Source organism: Scyliorhinus canicula, chromosome 13 (genome assembly GCF_902713615.1).
Source record: "Scyliorhinus canicula chromosome 13, sScyCan1.1, whole genome shotgun sequence".
Classification (NCBI taxonomy): Eukaryota; Metazoa; Chordata; class Chondrichthyes; order Carcharhiniformes; family Scyliorhinidae; genus Scyliorhinus; species Scyliorhinus canicula.
The window spans coordinates 4,700,753-4,713,079 of NC_052158.1; the positions used below are offsets into that span (position 1 = coordinate 4,700,753).

General features: G+C 52.0%; 1 protein-coding gene and 1 pseudogene across 1 annotated transcript in view; one reads left to right on the top strand and one right to left on the bottom strand.

Moving 5' to 3' along the window:
* LOC119975844 (zinc-binding protein A33-like) overlaps nt 1–12,327 on the bottom strand; it is a 413,200-nt gene that overhangs the window by 161,375 nt on the left and 239,498 nt on the right. The gene's annotated exons all lie outside the window — the stretch shown is intronic.
* Nucleotides 1–12,327, top strand: part of LOC119976435 — a 93,031-nt pseudogene that overhangs the window by 35,568 nt on the left and 45,136 nt on the right.

Below are 12,327 nucleotides of genomic sequence, written 5' to 3' on the forward strand. Positions count from 1 at the left end.
GGGAGGACGTGCAGACTCCGTACAGACAGTGACGCAAGCCGGAATCGAACCTGGGACCCTGGAGCTGTGAAGCATTTGTGCTATCCACAATGCTACCCTGCTGTCCAAATGTTTGTTCCAGTCTCCTCTCTGAGCCAGGAATGGCAGCACAGAATCAACGGTACCACTGGCTCTGGGTGAGATTGGTGAACACAACAGGGTCATTGGAGCCTGTTAACTGGGACATCACAGAACTCCCAATGCTCAGTGGAATGATAGACAACCTCAGTCCATCAAATGTATTCATTTAGCCTCATCTTCCTCTCACTGCTCCAAGTTATTTAACTAGGGACTTTGTCTCAGTGAATTTACAGGAGTTTCTGGAATGTTTTCCAAGCACAAAGGGCATTTCCATGTTGTATATTTTCAGTGAATTACTAAAGGGAGCAGCATTGGCAGAGGTGATTTTTCAGATGGGATATTAATTGAATAGATTTTAAACATAGATTGCTTTGGGATGCCCAATGGTTATAAAGGTTTGCTGGATTCTCCGCTGTCGGGATTCTCCGTTGTGCCGACAGTCTGGGGTTTTCCTGACGTCGTGGCTGGAATCTACGATCCCCGACGCCGAAATTGCATTCGGCAGCGGGGCAGAGAATCCCCGATGACGCCTAAATCGGTGGGGGGGGGGGGGCTTTGTGATTCCCCGCCCCCTGAAAAGCGGCATACTCAGAGTACGCCGCAGGCCGTATCCACGGCCTCTGAACATTGGCTGAGGCCCGCCCCCGATGCTCCGCCCCTGACAGGCCAAGTTGCCGACGGTGTGGGTCGCGTGTGGTCTCACCCATCGGGAACTCAGCTTGGTGGCTGCGGACTCAATCCAGCGCCGCCACAGTCAGGGGAGGCCAACCCACAGACGGGGGGGGACATATTCGGGGCTGGGGGCACGGTGGTGGGGTGGTCTGGGGCGTGCGGGCTGGCCGAAAGGGGGGGACTATTTCCGGATCTGGTCTGTGAGTGTCATCTGCCATAAAGCACACATGACCGCTCTAGGCCACCGCCTTGCGCATGTGCAGCCATGGACCCGGCAGCTCTCCAGGCCGTATCGGCAGCTAGAGCTGGGAGCTCTACGCTGCCTGGCTGCTAACCCAGAACAGGGAATTGGTCGCCGTTTTGTACCAGTTTTCCTGGCGTAAAATGCCACCGTTTTCATGCAGGCGTGGGGATTTAGAGAATGCAGCCCACCATTGGTCGGCTGGCGAGACGGAGAATCCCGGGGGAGCGCTGCACCAGGACGGAGAATCCCGGGGGAGCGCCGCACCAGGACGGAGAATCCCAGGGGAGCACCGCACCAGGACGGAGAATCCCGTGGGAGCGCTGCACCGGTACGGAGAATCCCGGGGGAGCGTCGCACCAGGACGGAGAATCCTGCGGGAGCGCTGCACCAGGACGGAGAATCCCACCCATGTCTTTCTTCCTCATATCAAAGAAGCCATTAATTCTCCAGTTCAAACCAAAGTCATTCACGTTTTCATCTAGCAGAGAAACGAGACAAAATGGGACAACAAAATATCGATAGATTTAAATCCTATTAGCACAGGGGCTGAAATTGGGATTCACTGTAGTTCCCACTCTAACTGATTATCACAGATCGACACCCCCCACTTTCTCATCCTCACTCTCAATCTCTCTCTTCTCCAGAAACACAGCTAGGTGTCCCTCAAACCCACTGTTTCTGGTGACTGATCGCATAATCCCTCTTCCTCTTTTTGATAGAAAACTAATACTTTTTCCCTTTTTACTTCAAACCTCCTCATTTTCACTTTGGATTTTGATATTTTTATCACGATGAACAGTGTTTCAAATGTTCGGTGCTGGGAACCACTTTGCATCCTTTCATTAGCTGCAAACATTCAGTCGGAGACTTTGAAACCTTTTCCCGATAATATCAGCCCAATAAAGGGACTTTAAACTTTGCAAACAGTTTAATTGCTGAGATAGCTTCAGATTGGACTGGGTGAGGCCGTGTCACCTTTGATCACACATTAACACTGGAGAGTTTCCGTCTGATACATCTCGAATGTTCTGTTGTTGAGATAATAGTTACTCTCCAACAACCAGTTACTGAATGAGAGTCGACAAGATTTATGATAGTGTTCAGAACAAAAGTTAATTCTTTTTGTTCATTTTGAATATTCACCTGCTCACTGGCAATAAATACTGACTTTGCCAGTGAAGCGAATATTGCCAGAATGATTTTTTAACAACTCTAATGGTTCTGAATGCAGGTTGAATAAATTAGCCAAACATGCCCCATATTCCTATTGGATCCATATTAATCCCTTAATTATTATCTTTCAATAAACATCATTATGTTGGATGTAGAAAATGCAGATATTGGGCAGGATTTCTGGTGCAGCTCCCAGGATTCTCCATCTTGCCAGCCGGCCAATGGGGTTTCCCGTTGTTGGCAGCCCCACGGCATCGGGAAACACTCGGGCTGCCGGCGCAACGGAGAATCCCAACAGCGGAGAATCCTGTCCATTGTGTTCAATTTGAGTTTGTTCCACTTTTTTTTATGTGCACAGCATTTATTGCCCATCCCTAATTGCCCTTGAGGGGGCAGTTAAAAGTCAACCACATTGCTGTGGGCCACCTGAAAGGGGAGGGATTCATCGACCGCGTGCATCATGGCGATATCTGCCTTGATGCGGTTGAAGGCCTGGTGGGCCTCAGCTGCCAAGGGGGAAAACTGTGGACTGAATGAGTGGGCAGGCCTTGTCCGCATAATTAGGGACCCACTGGGCGTAATAGGAGAAAAACCCCAGGCATCGTTTCAGGGCCTTGCGGCAGTGGGGGAGAGGGAGTTCCAGGAAGGGGCGCATGTGGTCGGGGTCAGGCCCTTGGACTCCATTTTCCACGACATAGCCAAGGATGGCTAAACAGTTGGTGCGGAACACGCACTTATCCTTATTGTACGTGAGGTCAAGGAGTTTGGCGATATGGAGGACTTTTTGGAGGTTGGCGTCGTGGTCCTGCTGATCATGGCCGCAGGCGGTGTCGTTGTCTAGGTACGGGAAGGTAGCCCGCAGTCCAGGCCCCATTTGTGACGCCGAAGGGAACCCTGAGGAAGTGATAGAGGCGGCCATCTGCTTCGAACGCAATGTATTGGCGGTCCTCCGGGCGGATTGGGAACTGGTGGTAGGCGGACTTCAAGTCCACTGTGGAAAAGACTCGATACTGCGTAATCTGATTGACCATATCAGATATGTGTGGGAGGGGGTACGCGTCGCGCTGCATGTACCGATTGATGGTCTGACTGTAGTCAATGACCATCCTGTGTTTCTCACCAGTCTTCACTGCCACCACTTGAGCTCTCCAGGGGCTGTAGCTGGCCTCAGTGATGTCTTCCCGCAGAAGCCGTTGGACCTCCAGGATGAAGATCCTGTCCTGGGCACTGTACAGTCTGCTCCTAGTGGTGACAGGTTTGAAATCCGGCGTGAGGTTCGCAAACAGGGAAGGTGGATCGACCAAAAGTGTCGCGAGGCCGCAGATGGTGAGAGGGGGTAGGAGTCCGCCGAATTTTAAAGTTAGGCTTTGGAGATGGCACTGAAAATCCAGGCCGAGTAACAGGGCAGCGCAGAGGTGGGGGAGGACATAGTGCCGGAAGTTGCTGAATTCTACGCCTTGGACGGTGAGGGTCGCGATGCCGCATCCCCGGATTTCCACGGAATTGGATCCGGAGGCCAGGGAGATTTTCTGGGTGACAGTGTGTACCGGGAGGGAGCAGCGCCTTACCGTAGTGGGTGGATGAAGCTCTCGGTGCTCCCAGAGTCGAAGAGGCAAGTCGTCTTGTGCCCATCGATCTTCACCGTCGTCGTCGCGGTCACGAGGTTGCGGGGTCACGACTAATCAAGGGTGATAGAGGCGCATTGCGGCAGATTCTAGGAGGTCCGGGCTGGTCAGCGGTGGCAGAGGTAGCGGCAGGCGATGAACGGCCACACGAGCAGGGGTCCTGAGGCGCCGTCCAAAATGGTGCCGAAGATGGCGGCGCCCACGGGGCGTACATGGCAGGTGGCATCAAAGATAGTGGCGCCCATGGGCTGCACGTGGCTTGCGGTGAGGAAGATGGCGACGCCCACGGGCTACACATGGCTTGCGAAGGGGAAAATGGCGGCACCCCTGGGTCGCACGTGGGGCCAGTAGGAACGCTGGGCCTGGAAACAGCGGCGACCGACCGGGCCCGGCAAACAGAAGCAAAGTGTCCTTTCTTCCCATACATGTTTCAGGTGGCGCTCCGTGCCGGGCAGCACTGCCTGGGGTGTTGTTTTGCCTGCAAAAATAACAATTGGGCCCCCCAGAGTTGGCTAGCTGCCACATGGCGCAGCCTTATGGTGAGCTGGAGTCGGAAGCTGGTGGGGCCCATGATGCCCACGAGGGTGCCATGCGGTCGGGAGCGTATGACCGGACGTTACAGGAGGCAACTTCTAACGAGATCGCGAGCTGCCTAGTTGCCGCAAGATCGAGCATACCCCTTTCCAGTAGCCGCTGGCGGACGTACGCAGACTTCATGCCCATGACGTAAGCGTCTCTGATTAAAAGTTCAGTGTGCTGGACTGCCGAAACTGCCTGGCAGTCACAGTTCCTCACCAGGATGTGCAGGGCATGCCAGAAATCGTCCAGAGGCTCCCCGGGGAGTTGCTGTCTCTTGGCCTGGAGGTGCCTGGCTTATACTTGATGCACTGGTTGAATGTAATATCCCTTCAGGAGCTCCATCGCTTCAGAGCAGGTGGGTGCATCCCGGATGAGGGGAAAAATGTCAGGGCTCACCCGTGAATAGAGGACGTGCAGCTTTTGCGAGTCCGAGGGCTCTTCAGATATGGTTCTGAGGTAGCTATCGAAGCAGGCTAGCCAGTGGTCAAAGGTGGATGTAGCGTTGGATGCTTGAGGGCTTAGCTGCAGCCGATCAAGCTTGATGCGGAGATCCATCATTAAAAAAATATCAATAACACCATCAATTGCCACAAGTCGAGAATGGTGGAACAATCGAGGCTTTATTGAGCAAGGATGTTGTGCCTCCTGTAGCTGGAACTAGAATGGCTGCAGCATCGGAGAGCACACACTTTTATACACCACCTGCTGGGCGGAGCCAGCAGGCCGGGCTTTCTCGTTGTGTCCTTAATATATGGGCAGTGCCATAATACATATAATATGCCACTACTGGTGACTACCACACTGGTGTTCACTGTGGACCTGGGGAACAAGCACTGGATTGAAATCCATTTCCTGAAAGTGTCAAGAAAGCCCATTTTCTCAATTGTCTTGAGGAAACATTGCACTCACTCTGGATGAATATCCTTTATACATCCAGGGAGAGGATTAAGGTAGAGGTTTGTCTGTGGAGAATCACATTGAATAACCACCTCCACAAGTCGCTTCATAACAAATATTATTTGTTTCCACGGAGCAGAACGGAAATCTATCGCTGTTGGGAATTTGATATCAATTTCACAGTCGGCATTGAAGAAGAGATGTGTTTATTTTGATGATGTCACTCACACACAGTCCAACAGAGTGAGTTTCCTCCCCTCAGGGCAGATCCTTTTGATGTTGAGGAACAGGAAATCAAATCAGAAATGGTGAAATCGAGGAGAGAACTTCCCCGATCCCCAGTGAGTCTCCCTGATCCCCAGCGAGTCTCTCGCCCGATCCCCAGTGAATCTCTCCCCAATCCCCAGTGAGTCTCCCCCCGATCCCCAGTGAGTCTCTCCCCCCGATCCCCAGTGAGTCTCTCCCCTCGATCCCCAGTGAGTCTCTCCCCGGATCCCCAGTTAGTCTCTCCCCCCCGATCCCCAGTGAGTCTCTCCCCCCGATCCCCAGTGAGTCTCTCCCCTCGATCCCCAGTGAGTCTCTCCCCGAACCCCAGTGAGTCTCCCCCCGATCCCCAGTGAGTCTCTCCCCCAATCCCCAGTGAGTCTCTCCCCCCGATCCCCAGTGAGTCTCTCCCCCCGATCCCCAGTGAGTCTCCCCCGATCCCCAGTGAGTCTCTCCCTCCGATCCCCAGTGTGTCTCTACCCCAACCTCCAGTGAGTCTCTCCCCCGATCCCCAGTGAGCCTCTCCCCCTGTTTCCCAGTGAGTCTCTCCCTGATCCCCAGTGAGTCTCCTCGCGATCCCCAGTGAGTCTCCCCAATCCCCAGTGAGTCTCCCCCGATCCCCAGTGAGTCTCTCCCCCCGATCCCCAGTGAGTCTCTCCCCCTGATCCCCAGTGAGTCTCCCCCCGATCCCCAGTGAGTCTCTCCCCCCGATCCCCAGTGAGTCTCCCCCGGATCCCCAGTGAGTCTCTAATTTTCTGTTTTTTCTCCCAGTCTCTGTGACCCTGGATGTGGAAACAGCGAATCCCTGGCTCGAGGTGTCTGAGGATCTGAAGAGTTTGAGATGGACCCGGACCCGGAGGAGTCACCCTGACACCAGGAAGAGGTTTACATACTGTCCCTGTGTGCTGTGATCAGAGGGATTCACATCGGGGAGAGATCTGACCACGGGGTGGGGGCCTCCACAGTGGCCTGGCCCGTGATTGGGGCCTACCGATCGGCGGGTGGGCTAGTTGGATTGGATTGGATTGGATTTGTTTATTGTCACGTGTACCGAGGTACAGTGAAACGTCTTTTTCTGCAAGCAGCTCAACAGATCATTCAGTTCATGGAAGAAAAGGGAATTAAACAAAATTCAAGAAAATACAAGAAAATACATGAGAATACATAATAGGGCAACACAAGATATGCAATGTAACTACATAAGCATTGGCATCGGATGAAGCATACAGGGTGTAGTGTTAATGAGGTCAGTCCATAAGAAGGTCATTTAGGAGTCTGGTGACAGTGGGGAAGAAGCTGTTTTTGAGTCTGTTCGTGCGTGTTCTCAGACTTCTGTATCTCCTGCCTGATGGAAGAAGTTGGAAAAGTGAGTAAGCCGGGTGGGAGGGATCCTTGATTATGCTGCCCGCTTTCCCCCGGCAGCGGGAGGTGTAGATGGAGGTGTAGTTCCGTCGGGGGCCTATATTCCTCCGCGCCGGGCCTCTGTAGGGCTCCGCCGTATTGCCCCGGGGCCGGCGCGGTGTAGGCAACTGAACTCGCGCTGGCCATGGTGCACATGCGCGGACTCGCACCGGCCATAGCGCGCATGTACGATTCACCTCGGCCATGGTGTCTGATGTAATTCTGTGATCCATTAAAGGTATATTTTCTTTTATGAATTTAGAATATCCAATTATCTTTTTCCAATTAAGGGACAATTTAGCGTGGCCAATCCACCTACCCTGCGCATCTTTGGGTTGTGGGGGTGAGACCCACGCAGCCACGGGGAGAATGTGCAAACCTCACACAGACAGACAGCAGTGCTAACCACTCTGCCACCGTGCCGCCACATTAAAGGTTTATTATTACTGGTTTTAGGGAAAGTGGAGTTCAGACCACAACCCGATCAGCATGATCATATTGAACAGCAGAGGAGGTTTGAAGGGCCGAATGGCCTCCTCCTGTTCCTAATTCCGATATTCCCTTGTTATTCCTTTCTGCAGAAGGACAGCTGGTGTTCACTGAACCCAGAGATACTGATAACTAATCCCATTCCCAATTGTATCAGAAAATTAATCTTCTCTTTCCTGTTTACTCCTGAACTCCTGACTTTAACTTGCTGTCTGAAACCTTTATCACAATGAACAGTATTTCAGATGATTTGTTGGGACCAACTTTATAGCATTCCATTAGAAGTTGGAAATGTTCAATTTGATTCTGAAATTGTTTTCCAATAGCAGGATCAGGATTCTCCGGTTCCCAATCCGTGTGTTCCTTGGCCGCACGCGGTTCGCTGGCCGCGGGATTCTCTTTTCCTGCCGCTTGTTAATGGGATTTCCCATTGAAACCACCTCCATGTCGCTGGGAAACCTGCGGGCGGGAATGTGCTGCCAGCGGGAAAAGTGAATCCCGACGACCGGAGAATTCCGGCCCATATATCCAGTAAACAACCTTTAACCTTTGATAACGAGTTTAATTGTGGAGCTAGTTTCAGATTGGATTGGGGCCTCTCTGGAGATATGTTTGTTCCTGTCTCCCCTGTCTCTGAGCCAGGAATGGCAGCACAGAATCAACAGTTCCACTGGCTCTGGGTGAGATTAGTGAACACAACAGGGTCATTGGAGCCTGTTAACTGGGACATCACAGAACTCCCAATGCTCAGTGGAATGATAGACAACCTCAGTCCATCAAATGTATTCATTTAGCCTCATCTTCCTCTCACTGCTCCAAGTTATTTAACCAGGGACTTGGTCTCAGTGAATTTACAGGAGTTTCTGGAATGTTTTTCAAGCACAAAGGGCATTTCCATGTTGTATATTTTCAGTGAATTACTAAAGGGAGCAGCATTGGCAGAGGTGATTTTTCAGATGGGATATCAATTGAATCGATTTTAAACATAGATTGCTTTGGGATGCCCAATGGTTATAAAGGTTTGCTGGATTCTCCGCTGTCGGGATTCTCCGTTGTGCCGACAGTCTGGGGTTTTCCTGACATCGTGGCTGGAATCTACGATCCCCGGCGCCGAAATTACATTCGGCAGCGGGGCAGAGAATCCCCGATGACGCCTAAATCGGTGGGGGGGGGGGGGGGGGGGGCTTTGTGATTCCCCGCCCCCTGAAAAGCGGCATACTCAGAGTACGCCGCAGGCCGTATCCACGGCCTATGAACATTGGCAGAGGCCCGCCCCCGATGCTCCGCCCCTGACAGGCCAAGTTGCCGACGGTGTGGGCCGCGTGTGGTCTCACCCATCGGGAACTCAGCTTGGTGGCTGCGGACTCAATCCAGCGCCGCACAGACAGGGGAGGCCAATCCACAGACGGGGGGGGACATATTCGGGGCTGGGGGCACGGTGGTGAGGTGGTCCGGGGCGTGAGGGCTGGCTGAAGGGGGGGATTATTTCACGGATCTGTTCCGTGAGCGTCATCTGCCATGAATCACGCGTGGCCGCTCTCGGCCACCGCCTTGCGCATGTGCAGCCACGGACCCGGCAGTTCTCCAGGCCGTATCGGCAGCTAGAGCTGGGAGCTCTACGCTGCCTGGCTGCTAACCCAGAACAGGGAATTGGTCGCCGTTTTGTACAAGTTTTCCTGGCGTAAAGCGCCACTATCTTCACGCCGGCGCAAGGAATTAGTCTCCAGAACGGAGAATGCAGCCCCCTCATTGGTCAGCTGGTGAGACGGAGAACCCCGCGGGAGCGCCGCACCAGGATGGAGAATCCCGGGTGTACGCCGCACCAGGGTGGAGAATCCCGGGGGTACGCCGCACCAGGACGGAGAATCCCGGGGGTAGCGCTGCACCAGGACGGAGAATCCCGCGGGAGCGCTGCACCGGGACGGAGAATCCCGCGGGAGCGCCGCACCGGTACGGAGAATCCCGCCCATGTCTTTCTTCCTCATATCAAAGAAGCCATTAATTCTCCAGTTCAAACCAAATTCATTCACGTTTTCATCTATCAGAGAAACGAGACAAAATGGGACAACAAAATATCGATAGATTTAAATCCGATTAGCACAGGGGCTGAAATTGGGATTCACTGTCGTTCCTACTCTAACTGATTATCACAGATCGACACCTCCCACTTTCTCATCCTCACTCTCAATCTCTCTTTTCTCCAGAAACACGGCTAGATGTCCCTCAAACCCACTGTTACTGGTGACTGATCGCATAATCCCTCTTCCTCTTTTTGCTAGAAAACTAATAAAACTTATTTTCCCTTTTTACTTCTCCTCGAACCTCCTCATTTTCATTTTGGATTTTGACATTTTTATCACGATGAACAGTGTTTCAAATGTTCGGTGCTGGGAACCACTTTGCATCCTTTCATTAGCTGCAAACATTCAGTCGGAGACTTTGAAACCTTTTCCCGATAATATCAGCCCAATAAAGGGACTTTAAACTTTGCAAACAGTGTAATTGCTGAGATAGCTTCAGATTGGACTGGGTGAGGCCGTGTCACCTTTGATCACACATTAACACTGGAGAGTTTCAGTCTGATACATCTCGAATGTTCTGTTGTTGAGATAATTGTTACTCTCCAACAACCAGTTACTGAATGAGAGTCGACAAGATTTATGATAGTGTTCAGAACAAAGGTTAATTCTGTTTGTTCATTTTGAACATTCACCTGCTCATTGGCAATAAATACTGACTTTGCCAGTGAAGCGAATATTGCCAGAATTATTTTATTAAAACTCTAATAGTTCTGAATGCAGGTTGAATAAATTAGCCAAGTCTGCCCCATATTCCGATTGGATCCATTTTAATCCCTTAATTATTATCTTTCAATCAACATCATTATGATGGATGTAGAAAATGCAGATATTGGGCAGGATTTCTGGTGCAGCCCCCAGGGTTCTCCATCTTGCCAGCCGGCCAATGGGGTTTCCCGTTGTTGGCAGCCCCACGGCATCGGGAAACACTCAGGCCGCCGGCGCAAAGGAGAATCCCAACAGCGGAGAATCCCAACAGCGGAGAATCCCGTCCATTGTGTTCAATTTGAGTTTGTTCCACTTTTTGTATGTGCACCGCATTTATTTCCCATCCCGAATTGCCCTTGAGGGGGGCAGTTAAAAGTCAACCACATTGCTGTGGGCCTGGAGTCACATGGAGGCCAGACCAGGTAGGGACGGCAGATTTCCTTCCCTAAAGGACATCAGTGAACCAGATGGGTTTTTGACAATCGATAATGGTTTCATTGTCATCATTAGATTTAGAATTCCAGATATTTTATTGAGTTTAAATTCCATCACCTGCCGTGGTGGATTAGAGGCCAGGTCCCCAGATCATTATCCTGGATATCTGGATTGCTAGTCCAGTGACAATACCACTCTGCCACTGCCTCCCGGCCATTGGGACAAAGCAAAAGGTGAACTTTGTAATGTTAGGAGTTTACTGAATCAGTTATGGCAATCAGAACGTCTTTTAGATTTTTCATTGTTCCCTGACTGTTGCTCGGTTGTACAAAATTAGAATTTGCTGATAAAAGAGGGACATGTTGCTGGAGGTGTTCATCTTGCACTTATCAGAATAACACATCATCTGATCAGACCACACCTTCACTGAGAAATGTTATCCTTTGTTCTGGAATGGTGACGAAAGCCAGTTTCTGAGAATCTGCTCCGGTTCCGATCCAGATCTGGAAATGGGGCAGAGCCTCAGCATGGTTACAACATTCCTGATGTCACAATACCTTGACCCCGTGATTAGGGTCAGTGGTAGAGGTCAGGAGTTAGGGGTCAGAACCACCATTGACACAGGTTGTCATAAATGTGTCATTAAATTTGCAATTGTAAAATCCCAATCAGACTGTAAATCAAACCAACACAAAGTAGTCATTTGGCAGCACAGAACTTGAATATTGCTTGAAAAAAGATGTTGAAACTTTTCATCTTTACCCATCAGGACATTTTGCAAGAATACCGATATAAGGAAACAATTTACACTACATGAGAAGAGAGTGCTGATTTGTTGTCAAGTGGGCTCTGATTGGTAGAAGCATTCCCATGGAAAATACACCAGTGATGATGACTGATGGTTAACTGCCAAGCATGATGTAGAATTTATAGCAGGCAACTTGACCCTGATTGGCCAAAGTGAGCAAATGGCTGTCACTTATTTCAGCTGAAACCCTCTCTCGTGGGCAGTCCCTCAGCATTGAGGATGACTTGCTTCCACTCCGGGGAGGTGGGTTCTGTGGTAGCTGAATAGTCTAACCCTGGATCCGCAGACTCCACCTCTTGGCAGGTGGTGTTTGATGAGGTCTGGGGAGTGGAGGAACAGCGAAACAAGAGGGGCAGCAGCGAGGCGAGAGAGGGGCAGCAGCGAGGGGAGAGAGGGGCAGCAGCGAGGCGAGAGAGGGGCAGCAGCGAGGCGAGAGAGGGGCAGCAGCGAGGGGAGAGAGGGGCAGCAGCGAGGCGAGAGAGGGACAGCAGCGAGGCGAGAGGGGCAGCAGCGAGGCGAGAGGGGCAGCAGCGGGAGAGAGGGGCAGCAGCGAGGCGAGAGGGGCAGCAGCGAGGCGAGAGAGAGGCAACAGCGAGGCGAGAGGGGCAGCAGCGAGGGGAGAGAGGGGCAGCAGCGAGGGGAGAAGGGCAGCAGCGAGGAGAGAGGGGCAGCAGCGAGGGGAGAGAGGGCAGCAGCGAGGCGAGAGAGGGGCAGCAGCGAGGCGAGAGAGAGGCAGCAGCGAGGCGAGAGGGGCAGCAGCGAGGGGAGAGAGGGGCAGCAGCGAGAGAGAAGGGCAGCAGCGAGGCGAGAGAGGGGCAGCAGCGAGGCGAGGAG